Source organism: Moschus berezovskii, chromosome 15 (assembly GCF_049115385.1).
Source record: "Moschus berezovskii isolate FMDL1 chromosome 15, NW_MosBer_1.0, whole genome shotgun sequence".
Taxonomy (NCBI): Eukaryota; Metazoa; Chordata; class Mammalia; order Artiodactyla; family Moschidae; genus Moschus; species Moschus berezovskii.
In genome coordinates this window covers 78,138,541-78,155,686 of record NC_142474.1, presented here as the reverse complement: position 1 = coordinate 78,155,686, position 17,146 = coordinate 78,138,541, and the positions used below count along the sequence as shown (strand labels likewise).

The window sequence follows — 17,146 nt, the reverse complement described above, 5'->3', positions numbered from 1 at the left end:
AGTCCAGTTCAGTTCAGTCGCTCAGTTGTGTCCGACTCTCTGTGACCCCATGAATCACAGCACGCCAGGCCTCCCGGTCCATCACCAACTCCCGGAGTTCACTTAAACTCATGTCCATCGAGTCGGTGATGCCATCCAGCCATCTCATTCTCTGTCGTCCCCCCTTCTCCTCCCGCCCCCCAATCCTTCCCAGCATCAGAGTCTTTTCCAGTGAGTCAACTCTTCGCATGAGGTGGCCAAAGTATTGGAGTTTCAGCTTTAGCATCAATCCTTCCGATGAACACCCAAGATCGATATCCTTCAGAATGGACTGGTTGGATCTCTTCGCAGTCCAAGGGACTCTCAAGAGTCTTCTCCAGCACCACAGTTCAAAAGCATCAATTCTTCGGCAATCAGCTTTCTTCACAGTTCAACTCTTGCATCCATACATGACCACTGGAAAAACCATAGCCTTGACTAGACGGACTTTGTTGGCAAAGTAATGTCTCTGCTTTTTAATATGCTATCTAGGTTGGTCATAACTTTCCTTCCAAGGAGTAAGTGTCTTTTAATTTAATGGCTGCAATCAGCATCTGCAGTGATTTTGGAGCCCAAAAAAATAAAGTCTGACACTGTTTGCACTGTTTCCCCATCTATTTGCCATGAAGTGATGGGACCAGATGCCATGATCTTTGTTTTCTGAATGTTGAGCTTCAAGCCAACCTTTTCACTCTCCTCTTTCACTTTCATCAAGAGGCTTTTGAGTTCCTCTTCACTTTCTGCCACTAATTATTAGAGAAATGCAAATCAAAACTACCATGAGGTACCACCTTACACCTGTCAAAATGGCTATCATTAAAAACTCAAATAACAAATGCTGGAGAATGTGTGGAGAAAAGGGAACCCTCCTACACTACTGGTAGAAATGTAAACTGGTTCAGCCACTATGGAAAACAGTATTGAGGTGCCTTAAATATTTAAAAATAGAACTACCACATTATTCAGCAATCCCATTTTTGGATATATATATCTGGACAAACCTATAATTCAAAAAGATACACACAACTCTATGTTCACAGAAACACTATTTACAACAGCCAAGACATGGAAGCAACCTAAGTGATCACTGACGGATGAATGAATGAAGAAGATGTGGTACATATAAACAATAGACTACTACCCAGCCATAAGAAAGAGTGAAATAATACCATCTGCAAAACTTGGATGGACCTAGAAATTTTCATACTAAGTGAAGTAAGTCAGAAAGAGAAAGGCAAATACTTACACGTGGAATCTAAAATATGACACAAGTTATCTACAAAACAAACAGACTCACAGACAGAGAGCAGACTGGGGATTACCAAGGGGGAGAAAGGGTTGGGGAGGGACAGACTGGGACTCTGGGATTAGCAGATGAGAACCAGCATACCTGCAGTGGAGAAACAAAACATGACACTGCACAGCACAGAGAACTACAGTCAGTATCCTCCAATAAATCACGATGGAAAAGAAGAAGAGCACTTATTTCTGAATCCCAGATTCCTTATTTATAAAATAGGGATAGCAATACCTAACTCAAAATTATTGAAAGGACTAAGTACATGAAAACAGTCTCATCATTTATAAACAGTAGGCCTCCGATGACTATTAACAGTTTTATTACTTAGTCAACGGGAAATTTTTTAAAAAATCTTATAACCTTTGATTCTATTTTTTAATAGACAAAAATATCTTTCTTTATCCAAACCCTAAATCATTTTAATTTCATTTTAATCTATTCACTTCTGTTCCTTGAACAATGCAATGCATATGCTTTAGAATGTTTTTTAACGATGTTCATCTTAGCAAGCCCATTTATACACAGGTGTAAATGGAAAGAACTTTCTAGAAATTCAAGAACATGTGCTTGAAAACAACATTCATTAAGGTTGTTCTGAAAACTAGTTAAATCTTTAAAATTATATTGTATTATCTGAGCCAGATAAATATAGTCAGCTCCTTTAAATATGCTAAATCAGGTTTGAATAACTTCTGCTAAAAATTTAGGGAATCCCTCTCTGGGGATATTTAGAGGATATACAAGTAGTTCAGCTTGGAGAAGGCAATGGCACCCCACTCCAGTACTCTAGCCTGGAAAATCCCATGGATGGAGGAGCCTGGTAGGCTGCTATCCATGGGGTCGCTAAGAGTCGGACACGACTGAATGACTTCACTTTCACTTTTCACTTTCATGCACTGGAGAAGGAAATGGCAACCCACTCCAGTGTTCTTGCCTGGAGAATCCTAGGGACAGGGGAGCCTGGTGGGCTTCTGTCTAGGGGGGTCACACTGAGTCGGACACGACTGAAGCGACTTAGCAGCAGCAACAGCAGCAGCAGTAGTTCAGCTAGACAGAGGAACAGGGAAAAGAGTACTGCCAACAAGTATCCAACCAAATCTGAAGCACGTGCAATCTAATCATTTTTAATTACACACTGGTTTTCCAGTATGTCTTCCTTTTCCAGAAGGACAGGTGGCCCACACAAAAGACTATTTCCAAGACTTTAGACCATATCTGCTGTTAGATAGATTAAGAGCCATATTATAGTGAAGGTTATATTTTCAATTCACAATAAGGTTCTACCTTATTCTTAAAATGCTCATTTTCCCCCCTTTAATCAGTAAAGCAAGAGCAGCTGCATTTATGTTTTAAGATCTGGATTCTTCCAAAAGTATCATTAAAGCCCCATCTCAAAAATATGATCTGTAAGAATCCAGAACTGAAAGGTATAGTTTTATATGAAATGATATGATCTCTAGGATAAAACAGACTGCACGCAAAAATAAAGAGCAACTGTATGACTTTATTTTTAACCCAGTTTTAATACCATGTGGCATTCTGCCTCTAAATGCAATTTTTTTCACTTGTTCCCACAGTGTTTGCAATCTCAAAAAACTAACAATTTTAGGACTACAAGACACCCTTCAGTTCAGTTCAGTTCAGTCGCTCAGTCGTGTCCAACTCTTTGCGACCCCATGAATCACAGCACGCCAGGCCTCCCTGTCCAACACCAACTCCCGGAGTTCACTCAAACTCACGTCCATCAAGTTGGTGATGCCATCCAGCCACCTCATTCTCTGCCATCCCCTTCTCCTCCCACGCCCAATCCCTCCCAGCATCAGTCTTTTCCAGTGAGTCAACTCATCGCATGAGGTGGCCAAAGTATTGGAGTTTCAGTTTTAGCATCAGTCCTTCCAATATAGACCATCTATTCCCAGGCCTGACATCTATTCCCCTAACAAGAACTTGGGGGATCAGGCCAGGGTCTCATAGCTGAACATCAAGGGCAAAAGAGTCAACTCACTGAGAGCCATTGAGCACCATCTGTCCCCTGCAGAACTGCGAGGTCAAAGGCTAACTAGGCTGCCAAGGTAGGTGTGTCCTCCCGCCCCTGGCCAAGGCAGAAGTTCCCAACACAGCAAGGCTTCAAATAAAGCTGCGGGAGGGTGGTTCTCTCTTGCTAACCAAAGAAAGAAAGAGAAATAGAGGGAAAGGTAAGAGACAGAAGAGGTGGGGGGTGCAGGGAAGGGAGGAAGGGACTCCACAGCTAAGGCAAATGTGGTCTGAACCAATTTAATTACCATCACGCTATGTGACAGGGCACCTAACGCATCTGGACAGCAGCTGAGTAGACCCTGAGCCTGCAAAAAGTCCTTTAGATAAGGCACACTTCCTCTTCCTCACTACAGCGTTATGCAGAGGGGCTAGAAATGAACTACAGGAGGAGCTGAAGCATGAAAGGAACCCAACCAATTTTTTAATTTCCAAACATGGGTGAAAGCACACTTATCCATCCTGGAAGGAACAGGTTATCAAAGCTAGAAGGTGCTCAAGAAAGTCTGCTGGATGAAGAAATATTCCTGAAACAGGAGCTGACACTATTTTATGTTTGCTGTTTCTGGGAAATTTTCCAAAAAATACACTGGATCTTTATTGACTTTCATAAAAAACACCATACAGTGAATATTTCTTTGATATTCCAGGTGAAAATTATCACCTGTCATCACAAAATACATGTATTAATGGCCCGCTGAGTTGTTCCTACACAGAGCTGCTCACAGTGGAGCCAGGGAAGTCTCTTCCTGTTCCCCACAGCTTTCCATGAGCTGTCAGAGTGCTGCCCAAGGCTCCCTTTCACCTCTCGGTTCTTTAACTTAATCCAATGACCTAGAAACCCAGGGGACTGTTTTGTCATACTGACGGGATGTTTCTCAAGTCTTCCTGTGAATCTGTGTAGACTCTGATGTGAAGGCTTTGTGTCCTCTGTCTCAGGTAATAAAACGGCTGTTACCTTTACGTCAGGATTAGGGCTTCTACAATGATGAGGCTGCTGAGTCCTGAGACAGTGGACCAGGCCTTCTGAACTGGAGCCTCAGCATTTAATTCTTTTTGCCTCAGGAGAACAATACTTCTGGGCAGCTGACCTCTAAGGTCTCTTCCATTTCTAAACCTCTGTGATCCAAAATCCAGCAGCTCTTCCAGGAACAAATAATGCCAAAATGTACACATGATTCCAGAGAAGAGGGTGAAAGGGAGCCCCTCCCACCACGCAACTCACCCTATGAAGGCTGGAGAGTGAAACTGGGCAAGGCAGGCTATGAAAGGGAGAATCACAGCCAGTTCTATGCCTGAACTTAGACGCAAGAATCCTAAACAAACAGAAGCAATATATTAAAAAAATACTTCAGAACCAAGTGAGGTTTATCTAAGGAGTGCAAGGTCGGTTTAATACTAGAACTATTACCATACTTAAAAACTGAAGCAGAATAAAAGTACATGATCATTTTAACAGAAATAGAAAACAAAAAAGAAAGAAAAGGAAAACACTAGAAATCTCAGAACAGAAACAAGTTAGTGAGAAAAGCATCTACAAAATAAAAAAAAATTTTGCAAACATGCTTACTGATGAATCTTAAAAGCAATTTCTTTGAAACAAGAAGATGTAGATTTCTGAAAATATCATCATACTAGCATTCCACAGATTTGAAATATCCAGAGATGAATTTAATAAGACACGTGCCAGACCTCATCACATTGTTCTTCAAACTTAATGCAATTCCAGCCACAATCCTGAACAGGGAATCTGAAGAAGAACAAAAAGGACTAAGATACATGAGAGAAGGAAAACAAAAAAAGAAAAACAATGAAGGGAGTCGGTCTTACCAGATACTGCAAAACTACCACAGTGCCAGAGTAAATCAAACAATGTGCTGGCAAAGGGAAAACAAACAGGCCGAAGGAATAGACTTCACAGACCAGAAACAAGCCCCTGGGCTCATGGAAATGGGTGATGGGAGCAGTGCTGCACATCAGCGGGAAATAAGAAGACTATTCATTCGACAAACTGCTCCAACAACTGTTTGTCTATTTGGAAAAAAAGAAAACTGTACCACTACTTCACACAGTACATAAAAATCAACTACAGATGAGCTACAAACTCAAATGTGAAAAATTAGCAGCTTTCAGAAAATGTTTTTTATGAACTCTGAGAAAGGAAGGTATTTTTAATTTAGACACAAGAAGTATAACCAGAAAAGAAAAAAGAATGGTAGATTTGGCAGTATTAAGATTAAAACTTCTCTACAGACTGGAATAAAAAATTTGCAATCCATATAACCAGTAAACAACTTATAAACTAGAACATATAAAGAACTCTCAAAACTCAATGGTAAAAAATAAAACCAATCCAGTCAAAAAGTGGGCAAAGGACATGACCAGGTATATCAGCAAAGAGGACAAACGTGGTAAATAAGCACAGGGAAAGACACTCGAATCATTTCATGCTGTATGCAAATGAGGAATCATACAGTACACCTGAAACTAACAGAACAGTTGTTGTTCAGTCATCCAGTCGTGTCCGACTCTTTGCGACCCCATGGACTTCACCACGCCAGGCCCTCACCATCTCCTGAAATTTGCCCAAGTTCACGTCCATTGTGCCACCAGCCATCTCATCCTCTGACACCCTCTCTTCCTCTGCCCGCAATCTTTCCCAGCATCAGGGACTTTTCCAATGCACCAACTGTACGGGAGCTTCAGCATCAGTCCTTCCAACATGTATTCAGGGTTAATTTCCCTTAAGATTGACTGGTTTGATCTCCGTGCTGTCCAACAGACTTTCAGGAGTCTTCTCCAGCACCACAGTTTGAAGGCATCAATTCTTTGGCGCCTTGCCTTTTTTTATCGTCCAGCTCTCAAAACCGTACGTGACCACTGGCAAGACTATAGCCTTGACTATACAGACCTTTGTTGGCTTGACTATACATAACAGTATACACTGACTATATTTCAATTTAAAAAAAACACTCAATATCATAAGCCATCAAGGAAATGCAAAACAACACTCAATGACACATCACTACATACCTACCAGAATGGCTAATAAAAAAGAGATAAAAAAAACAAAACAGATAACACCAAATGCTGGGGGAGATGCAGAGAGCCGGCATCTCTCCTACACCACTGGTAGGACTGTAAAGATCATAGAGTCACTCTAGGAAAGAGACTGTTGACAGCTTCTTACGAAACTAACCATGTACTAAGCACATAATCTAAACTTTGCCCTCCTGGCAATTCACCCCAGAAAAATGAAAACCTAGGCTCACATAAAAACTTGTAGCCAAATGTTCATAGTGACTTTATTCATAACAGCCCAAAACTGTAAACAGCCCAGGTGTCCTTCAGTGGGTGAGTGGTTAAACAGACCTGGCGTATCTGTACCATGGGACATCATTCAGCAACCATAACTAAAACGCTGACACACACGACAGCTTGGCTGGATCATCTCAAGGGGATGATCCTCAGGGGAAAAAAGACAATCTGAAAAGGTTATATAATGTACGATTCCACTCATATAACATTCTTCAGACAACAAAATTATAGAATTGAAGACCACATTTGCGGTCGCCAGGGGTTAGGAATGGGGAAGTTGCAGAAGGAAGCTCTGGCAATGTAAGTCTACACTGTGAATTCCTACACAGGAATAGAAACACGTGATAAAAACAACTGCACAAATGCATGTAAACTGGTTCCATCTCATAAGCTCTGGAGGTTGTACCAATGTCAGCTTTCTGGTTTTAATAGCTGCACTCTGGTCACAAAAGATGTCGCCACTGGAGGAAGCTGGGTGACGGGTACAGGGGACTCCGTGTGGTTTTATGGCAACTTTGGGCAAATCTATAATCACTTCAAAACAAAAAGGTTAGAAAAAATTAAACTTCAGTGGGGGAGGGAGGATGTGGTGAAACCACAAACTGAGAGAAGGTGTGTGTAAGATGCGCAGAAGCAAAGGATGTGTGTTCATAACAGAGCGGGCCAACAGAAGGAACGGGCAGCAGAGGCGCCAGAGCGCGCACCAGCCTCCCTGCCGAGTCTCCCGAGTCTGGCGAGGCGGCGGTGGTGCCGATGGGCGTCTCTAACTGACCCCTTGCGTTACTGCTGCCTTGACGACCATCCTGGGGCGGTGAGGAACAAGGCTTTCACTGTCCTTTTATAAAACCCCAGGAGGCTGAAGTCTAAACACAGAAAGGCCATTTGCCAGGGGGCTTGGGGGCAGCACACACTGTGCTCTCTCCTCTGAGCGCCTGTTGTCTGGGACAGGACAGAAGAAGCCGCAGACGGCCGTCTGCCTCACCCAAGGAGGGAAAACCACACGCGGGGGTGCCAGGTGGTCTCAGACCCCAAAGAGCTGGTCACCCTGAAGAGCCCGGGCCTCTCCAAGAAGCTCCTGTCTCCATCCTGGCACTCTCCAGCCTCGAAACCGTCACACGGAATCAGGGCAGGTATGAGCCCCACCACCCCACCACTCAGGCACCCTCACAGCTCCAAGGCCTCCACAGCCAACTCGGGCACGTGACCTTGAACACACAGGGCCAGCACGTCCCACCGGCACATATGCATGTCACACTAGAGAAGGTCTTCTCTTCCTAAGATTGCGTTATCCTCGGAAACCCAACTGAGCTGCCGCCTGCTCCTCGGGAGCCCTCTAGGGATTCCCAGGGTGAAGGGTCCCTTCTCTGGGCCAGCCCAGCCCTTCCACACTCCCTCCACTCACTTAACTCTGCTCCTCAGTCTGTCCCCTCCCCCTGACCAGAGCTTCCTGAGGACAGGGGCCATTCTTATTCCCTCTGATAACCTGGAGCAGGGCAAAGGTGAGTGTCAAGCCTGCTAACTGGAGTCTGCTGATGTTGCAGAAATCAGTGGCTGTTACTGTTTTAGATTTATACCTACTAATCTAATACATCTTTACTGGCTCCAAATCCCAAATTCCATATTAAACCCTCTAAACAAGAGGTCAAGGTACTCTGGTCCTATTTCAATACACAAATAACACGTAAGTTACATATACCATGCAGCCAAAGTCGAGAAAGCTGGGATGTAAAGCTAAGATGGAAGTGTTTTGTATTGAACATAAGGGGCAACAGATACTTGGTTGAAGTTTAGGTCATAAATGTGAGGTTTTCATTGATTTCTGATTTTGTCCTTAAAATACTGACATCCTTACATTCATCTGAATGAAAAAGGTATTATTAGCCTCTATATTTGGAGAAGGAAACAGCAACCCACTCCAGTGCCTGGAGAATCCCAGGGATGGGGGAGCCTGGTGGGCTGCTGTTGATGGGGTTGCACAGAGTCGGACACGACTGAAGCGACTTAGCAGCAGCAGCAGCAGCAGCCTCTATATTAATTAATCCGCGAACATCTTTGGGTTTTTCTGGACTTGTTTTACTGATCATTAAAAGATAAATATGTATACACATATTTAAAAAGCAAACACGCACTGTAAAAAAAATTACCTTTCTAGGCTCCTAGCATTACTTTCAGGAGGGAACAGCAAGCTCAGGGCCTGGGGCTTAAAGCATAAATGTTTAAAAAGCTTTATCAGAGCTACCAATTCGAGTCTACATGCAGTGGAACTTTTACTTTACACCCTGTTTTTAAGAAGTTCATGACAAGCTGCAAAAAGATCAATTTTCCAAATATCCCAAAGCATATAATTTTCATAAGCACACTGAGAAGTTAAAGTACATGTCTTACAGACAGTGTCTCATCCTCTACCCTGCATTCCTGCGCCCATTTTCTCCGACCTGAAAACAGGCATTCTTTCACAGGAAGGCTTCAATAGCACTGACCTCACCAAAAATATGTGTTTATCTGTGTTTTCAGTGGAGAGGGAAAGATCCTAAAATCCTTAAGAAAATTAATTTGGGGAGGGAATGGAAGTAGATGAAACAACATCACGATGGTCCTGTCATTTAAATACAAAGCAGAGATAAATTCTAATAAAGTTTGTGACCTTCTAGATTATTCTGTGGGAAAATCCAAGGCACTCTGAAATTCACATTTGTCTTCCCTCTAGCACTGCTGGTCTGCATCACAAGTCAAAGCACCTACTCCAGATTTAAAAGACCAGTACTTAGCTTTAGGCTTCTAATCTCCAGATTTCAAATTTTACCAAGAATATGTTATACTCTTTTCTATTGTCTTAAAACAACAAAGGCCCTAGAATTTATGAAGGAACAACTGTAATTCAGGAATGAGAAATCATTTTATAACCTGCTGCCCCTACTCCCCCAATCTAATTTTATCACATACACATAAAAGGACAATATGAAGAAGGAATCACAAACTTTAACAAAATACCAAGGAAAAATGATAAACGATAAAGATCCTGCTGACAACTTTGATAAAATCTGAAAAGGTAATTACAGTGTAAAAAAAGAGCGAATCAGCTTTTCCTATTATTCATATGATAATTCTGAATGCCAAAGTGAACTTGAAAACAAAAACAAACAAAAAACAAATGGAAACAACAGGAGAATAATGCAAGTGACAGAAAAAAAATTAGGATTTTTTTCCTTTTCTTTTTCTTTAAATGTAGGTCATATACTGAAATCTCCCACCAAGATTAAGTCCACAGTTCACTCTATACCCTTAACGTGGTCAGCTAACACAAGTTCCAGATCTCCCATTCCTGCGGGGCCCACAGAAAATCCCCACCTGGCCCTGTATGGTTGCTTCACTAAAAAACAGCATCTAATTTTTATTTAATACTTTGTCAGAAACAGGCACTGATCCACAAGGCAGTCATGGTCTCAGGTTCTAGTAAAACCGACATGCGTTCAAATCCTACCTTTTTACATGACCTCAAACAGCCTACCCAGCACCTCCAAATCTCCAGAGAAAAGCAACTCAAAATCACAATGGGATGTCATCTCACACTTGTCAGAACAGCTATCATCAAAAAGACAACAAATAAGTGTTGGTGATGGCCAATACTTTGGCCACCTGATGTGAAGAACTGACTCACTGGAAAAGACCCTGATGCTGGGAAACACTGAAGGCAGGAAGAGAAGGGGACAATACACTGACTCAATGGACTTGAGTTTGAGCAAGCTCCGAGAGTTGGTGACGGACAGGGAAGCCTGGTGTGCTGCAGTCAAAGGGGTCACAAAGAGTCGGAGACGACTGAGCACCTGAACTGAAGTACTGGTGAGGATGTGAAAAAAGGAGAGTCCTTGTGTCCTATAGATGGGACTTTAAATTGGTTAGCCGCTATAGAAAATAGTATGGAGGTTCCTCAAAAAATTAAAAATATAACTACCATATGATGTGGCAATTCCACTTCACAGTATTTATCTGAAGAAAAGAAAAACACTAATTTGCAAAGGTATCTGCACCTCCATGTTCACTGAAGCATTAACCACAATAGCCAAGACAGGGGAAACATTCTAAGTGTCCATGACAGATGAATGAATAAAGAAATTATGGTGTATGTATATATATAATGGAATGTTATTCAGTCATGAGGAAAGGAAATCCTGCCCTTTGCAACAGCATGAATGGGCATTCTTCTAGGTATAATAAGACAGTGAAAGACAAATATAATATGATCCACTTTTCTGTGAAATCTAAAACAAAACACCAAACTCAGATACAGAGAAAATATTGGTGGTCGTTGGTGGGGCAGGGGCGGAGGGTGGGGTGTTGAGGAAGGGATGGTAGGGGATGGCGAAATGGGTGAAGGGAGTCAAAAGATACAAACTTCCAGTTGTGAAAAAAGTAAGCCCTGGGAATGTACCACATGGTGACCAGTTAATAAAACTGTATTATACAGATAACCCTTGAACAACAAGGTTTGAACTATGAGAATCCACTTCACTTGGATTTTTCCCAATAAATACATCCTACAGTATCACATGATCCACAGTTGGTTGAATTCAAAGATGTGGAATCTCAGATGGGGGCTGAGTTGCGTTCTTGTCATTGTAAAACTGTATGCAGATTTTCAACAGCACAGAGGGTCAGCACCCCTAACCCCGAGTTGTTTAACTATATATACATATATCAAACAACTGTGTTGTACATATGAAACTATTCTGTTAAATATAAATTATATCTCAATAAAAGAGCAACCCACTAAAAACTCAATATATGTGACATGTTTGGCATTTAAAAAACTATAACGTTTCTTTCAGAAAACGTGAATGCATAAACTAAACAATGTCCAAGACAAGGTCTCAAACAAACACAGTCTACCACTGGCACCTCCTAGGTTCTCTGTATGTGGAAGGCTTGGCTACCAAATTACATTTTTTTTCCAATGTGAAAATGACCACTATGAAAATAAAAACCCAAATGCCCTTCAGTTAGCAAATGTGCAAACCAATTAGTCTAACCAATTGCTGAATATAGCAATTACAAAGGGATGAAGCACTGATACTTGTACCAAAGATGACTCTCAATTACAATGAGTGAAAAAACCAGACTACCCCACCCCCAGGACAGCACATACATGAAGACTCCATTTAGATAAAATCCTGGGAACCGCAAGAGTGACAGAAAACACATCAGCAGGTGTCTAGAAGAGCCCAGAGGGTTCACAAAAGGACAAGACAAAACTTTGGGGAGGTGATGAGTACATTCACCATCTTGACTCAAGTGTTGATTTCATTGGTATGTGCATATAAATCACCATCAAACGGTATATACTTTAAGCATGTGCTGTTTACTGTACGACAATCATACCTCCATAAAGTTATTCAGAGAAAAGTAAAAGATCATTTAAAAAACCTCTCACTCACATGTCTTCCTGGCTTGGCATATTGTATTTAAATCACCCTCTTTCCCAAATGGATACGGGGCCTAAAAAGTCATGGAACTACAATACCTTTCCCCATTAGTGATTTGAATGTATGACCAAAACTTTAATAATCCGAAGACTTAAACAGAATAATACCTAATTAACATTTACATAGCTGTGACTATGTGCCAAGCACTGTTTTCATCACTTTTCTTGTATTAACTTATCTGACCCTCATATCAACCCTATTTTTGAGATGAAGCAACTAAGGTATAGGGCTTTCCAGGTGGCACAGTGGTAAAGGCTCTGCCGGCCAATTTAGCAGACTCGGGTTTGATCCCTGCGTCAGGAAGATCCCCTAAAGAAGGAAATGGCAACCTGCTCCAGTATTCTTGCAGGGAAACCCCATGGACAGAGGAGCCTGGCAGGCTACTGTGCATGCGATAAATAAGAGTCAGACACCCCTTAGCGACTAAAGCGACTAAACAGACTGAACCACAGAAGGGTTAAGTAATTAGTTTAAGCTGGAAGCTGGAGGAGCTAAGCTTTGAACCCAGAGTCTGGCTCTAGAGCTCATTTGCAGACCCATTATGCTTACCAGCATATACAAGATACAGTATAGGAAAATCAGAAGCAATGAATATTGCACTTGCAAAATACTTCTCTTCCTCACATGCACAGAATATAAATATCCACTACATTTTGTAACATACACAAGAGACTAAATAAAACACAACAAGACCTTCATTCTTTTTTTCCCAATTAATATTTAGATGGACGAAGGAAAGAAAGAAAGACTGGATAACTTGCTTAGGACACACAATAAACAGCAAGCTGATGGGTTACTAAGAAGCTCAGTTCAGTTCAGTTCAGTCACTCAGTCGTGTCCGACTCTTTGTGACCCCATGAATCACAGCACACCAGGCCTCCCCATACATCACCAACTCCCGGAGTTCACTCAAACTCATGTCCATCGAATCGGTGATGCCATCCAGCCATCTCATTCTCTGTCGTCCCCGTCTCCTCCCACCCCCAATCCCTCCTAGCATCAGACTCTTTTCCAGTGAGTCAACTCGTCGCATGAGGTGGCCAAAGTATTGGAGCTTCAGCTTCAGCATCAGTCCTTCCAATGAATACCCAGGATTGATCTCCTCTAGAATGGACTGGGTGGATCTCCTTGCAGTCCAAGGTACTCTCAAGAGTCTTCTCCAGCACCACAGTTCAAAAGCATCAATTCTTCGGCAATCAGCTTTCTTCACAGTCCAACTCTCATATCCATAGATGACCACGGAAAAACCATAGCCTTGACTAGACAGACCTTGGTTGGCAAAGTAATGTCTCTGCTTTTTAATATGCTATCTAGGTTGGTCATAACTTTCCTTCCAAGGAGTAAGCGTCTTTTAATTTCAAGGCTACAACCAGCATCTGCAGTGATTTTGGAGCCCAAAAAAATAAAGTCTGACACTGTTTCCCCTGTTTTCCCATCTATTTCCCATGAAGTGATGGGACCAGATGCCATGATCTTCGTTTTCTGAATGTTGAGCTTCAAGCCAAACTTTTCACTCTCTTCTTTCACTTTCATCAAGAGGCTTTTGAGTTCCTCTTCACTTTCTGCCATAAGAGTGGTGTCATCTGCATATCTGAGGTTATTGATATTTCTCCCGGCAATCTTGATTCCAGCTTGTGCTTCTTCTAGCCCAGCGTTCCTCATGATGTACTCTGCATATAAGTTAAATAAGCAGGGTGACAATATACAGCCTTGACGTACTCCTTTGCCTATTTGGAATCAGTCTGTTGTTCCATGACCATTTCTAACTGTTGCTTCCTGACCTGCAAACAGGTTTCTCAAGAGGCAGGTCAGGTGGTCTGGTATTCCCATGTCTTTCAGAATGTTCCACAGTTTATTGTGATCCACACAGTCAAAGGCTTTGGCATAGTCAATGAAGCAGATATAGATGTTTTTCTGGAACTCTCTTGCTTTCTCCATGATCCAGCGGATGTTGGCAATTTGATCTCTGGTGCCTCTGCCTTTTCTAAAACCCGCTTGAACATCTGGAAGTTCACGGTTCACATATTGCTGAAGCCTGGCTTGGAGAATTTTGAGCATGACTTTACTAGCGTGTGAGATGAACACAATTGTGCGGCAGTTTCAGCATTCTTTGGCATTCCCTTTCTTTGGGATTGGAATGAAGACTGACCTTTTCCAGTCCTGTGGCCACTGCTGAGTTTTCCAAATTTCCTGGCATATTGAGTGCAGCACTTTCACAGCGTCATCTTTCAGGATTTGAAATAGCTCAATTGGAATTCCATCACCTCCACTAGCTTTGTTCGTCGTGATGCTCTCTAAGGCCCACTTGACTTCACGTTCCAAGATGTCTGGCTCCAGGTGAGTGATCACGCCATCGTGATTATTTTCATCGTGAAGATCTTTTTTGTACAGTTCTTCTGTGTATTCTTGCCACCTATTCTTAATATCTTCTGCTTCTTTTGGGTCCATACCATTTCTCTCCTTTATCGAGTCCATCTTTGCATGAAATGTTCCCTTGATATCTTTAATTTTCTTGAAAAGATCTCGTTTTTCCTATTTTGTTGTTTTCCTCTATTTCTTTGCATTGATCACTGAGGAAGGCTTTCTTATCTCTCCTTGCTATTCTTTGGAACTCTGCATTCAGATGCTTATATCTTTCCTTTTCTCCTTTGCTTTTCACTTCTCTTCTTTTCACAGCTATTTGTAAGGCCTCCTCAGACAGCCATTTTGCTTTTTTGCATTTCTTTTCCATGGGGATGCTCTTGGTCCCTGTCTCCTGTACAATGTCACGAACCTCTGTCCAGAGTTCATCAGGCACTCTATCATATCTAGTCCCTTAAATCTATTTCTTACTTCCACTGTATAATCATAAGGGATTTGATTTAGGTCATATCTGAAAGGTCTAGTGGATTTCCCTTCTTTCTTCAATTTAAATCTGAATTTGGCAATAAGGAGTTCATGATCTGAGCCACAGTCAGCTCCTGGTCTTGTTTTTGCTAACTGTATACAGCTTCTCCATCTTTGGCTGCAAAGAATATAATCAATCTGATTTCGGTGTTGACCATCTGGTGATGTCCATGTGTAGAGTCTTCTCTTGTGTCATTGGAAGAGGGTGTTTGCTATGACCAGTGCGTTCTCTTGGCAGAACTCTATTAGCCTTTGCCCTGCTTCATTCCGTGCTCCAAGGACAAATTTGCCTGTTACTCCAGGTGTTTCTTGACTTCCTACTTTTGCATTCCAGTCCCCTATAATGAAAAGGACATCTTTTTTGGGTGTTAGTTCTAAAAGGTCTTGTAGGTCTTCACAGAACCGTTCAACTTCGGCTTCTTCAGCATTACTGGTTGGGGCATAGACTTGGATTACTGTACTATTGAATGGTTTGCCTTGGAAACGAACAGAGATCATTCTGTCGTTTTTGAGATTGCATCCAAGTACTGCATTTCAGACTCTTTTGTTGACCATGATGGCTACTCCATTTCTTCTAAGGGATTCCTGCCCACAGTAGTAGATACAATGGTCATCTGAGTTAAATTCACCCATTCCAGAAGAAGCTAGTTCACCACATTTCCAGTCCAACTCTCTTCATAATTATTTTAAATAAATCTACAAGGGAGAAAAATCTAACAAACAGAAACAGAAAATATAAAACTCATTTGTTGTTTCTCAAATACCTTAATTTCCTTAAATTCCATTCACAGGATCTCAGACTCTCCTGATACTGGTCTGGGTGGTTGTTTTTTTTTTAAGCACCCCAAGTGATTTTTCATAAACAGCCAAAGCTGAGAATCCCTGAAATAGATTTAGATTTGTTATTTTAAAATGATAGAATGCAAAGTGCCAAAAAAGTTTTGGTAAACTATGCTCCAAGGTTTTCCAAGTTGATATTGAACTACTGAATATATACAGAATTTTGAGTTCTACTTCAAATAAATTAAAAATAAAATAAGCACACAGGACAAGAGGTGTTGCATAGCAAATGTTACATAACAATATATGGGGCTGACCAAGTCTCAACTTTTTAGAATGCTAAGTTGGCATCTTGACATTAAACTGATATAAAACCACATGTCCACTGAATTTAAAGCGTGGACTAAACTGACCATATATTGTTTCAGAAGCACCAATTGTAAAGAGAATGTCTTTGTCTTTAGTCCGTGCCCTCAATCAGTGCTGTCTGAACTTAAGGTGCACTTCTCAGGGCAGATTCTTATTCAATGGCCTATGGATGGAGTCAACTGCGTTTCTAACAAGTTCCCAGGTGATGCTCAAGCGACTGATACACAGTTCACAATTGGAGCAGCAAGGCCTTCCGTTCTGTTCCGTCACTCAGTCGTGTCCGACTCTTTGAGACCCCGTGGACTGTAGCCTACCAGGCTTCTCCATCCATGGGATTCTCCAGGCAAGAATACTGGAGTGGGTTACCGTTTCCTTCTCCAGGGGATCTTCCCGACCCAGGGATTGAACCCGGGTCTCCTGCATTGGAGGCAGACGCTTTAACCTCTGAGCCACCAGGGAAGACCTTGAATATTGATTGTAAAATTAACCAGTTCATCTACAATGCAGTCAGGTCCAGGATCCAAGAAATAAAGTATCAGTATGATTTATTCCTAGTCCAGGACGAAAAAGGAGCGGGGGAAGATAGGGGAAGGAGCAAGCGAATACTTGTTTGCATATTATAGCAGGTCTAAGAACCAGAAAACACTGTTACTTGCCCAACCTAGTAGCTCTCAAGGTGACAGAATGGAAACTCCATCAAATAAAGTGGTTTTCATTGACTACAGAATCCTTACAACCTAGTACACACCAGGTACTCAACAAATGTACTGAATAAATGAATGAATGTATATACAAACACAATCTGTATTTATGTCACAAACCAAAAACTGGCTGGGAAGGGGACTCTATTTGTATTGAATACATGTAGATGTTTGACATAAATACCTGGCCCAGTCATTCCGTCCAAATAGTAACAATAATAATTTCCCAGACCAAAACTTCCACTGTCAAGCCCAGGCTT

At 41.8% G+C, this 17,146-nt stretch overlaps 1 protein-coding gene across 1 annotated transcript in view; it reads right to left on the bottom strand.

Moving 5' to 3' along the window:
* Window positions 1-17,146, bottom strand: part of SLX4IP (SLX4 interacting protein) — a 233,498-nt gene that overhangs the window by 215,172 nt on the left and 1,180 nt on the right. The window contains exon 2 of the mRNA XM_055426705.2: window positions 15,801-15,918. The gene's annotated coding sequence lies outside the window, so the exon portion shown is untranslated. The remainder of the gene's footprint in view (window positions 1-15,800; window positions 15,919-17,146) is intronic.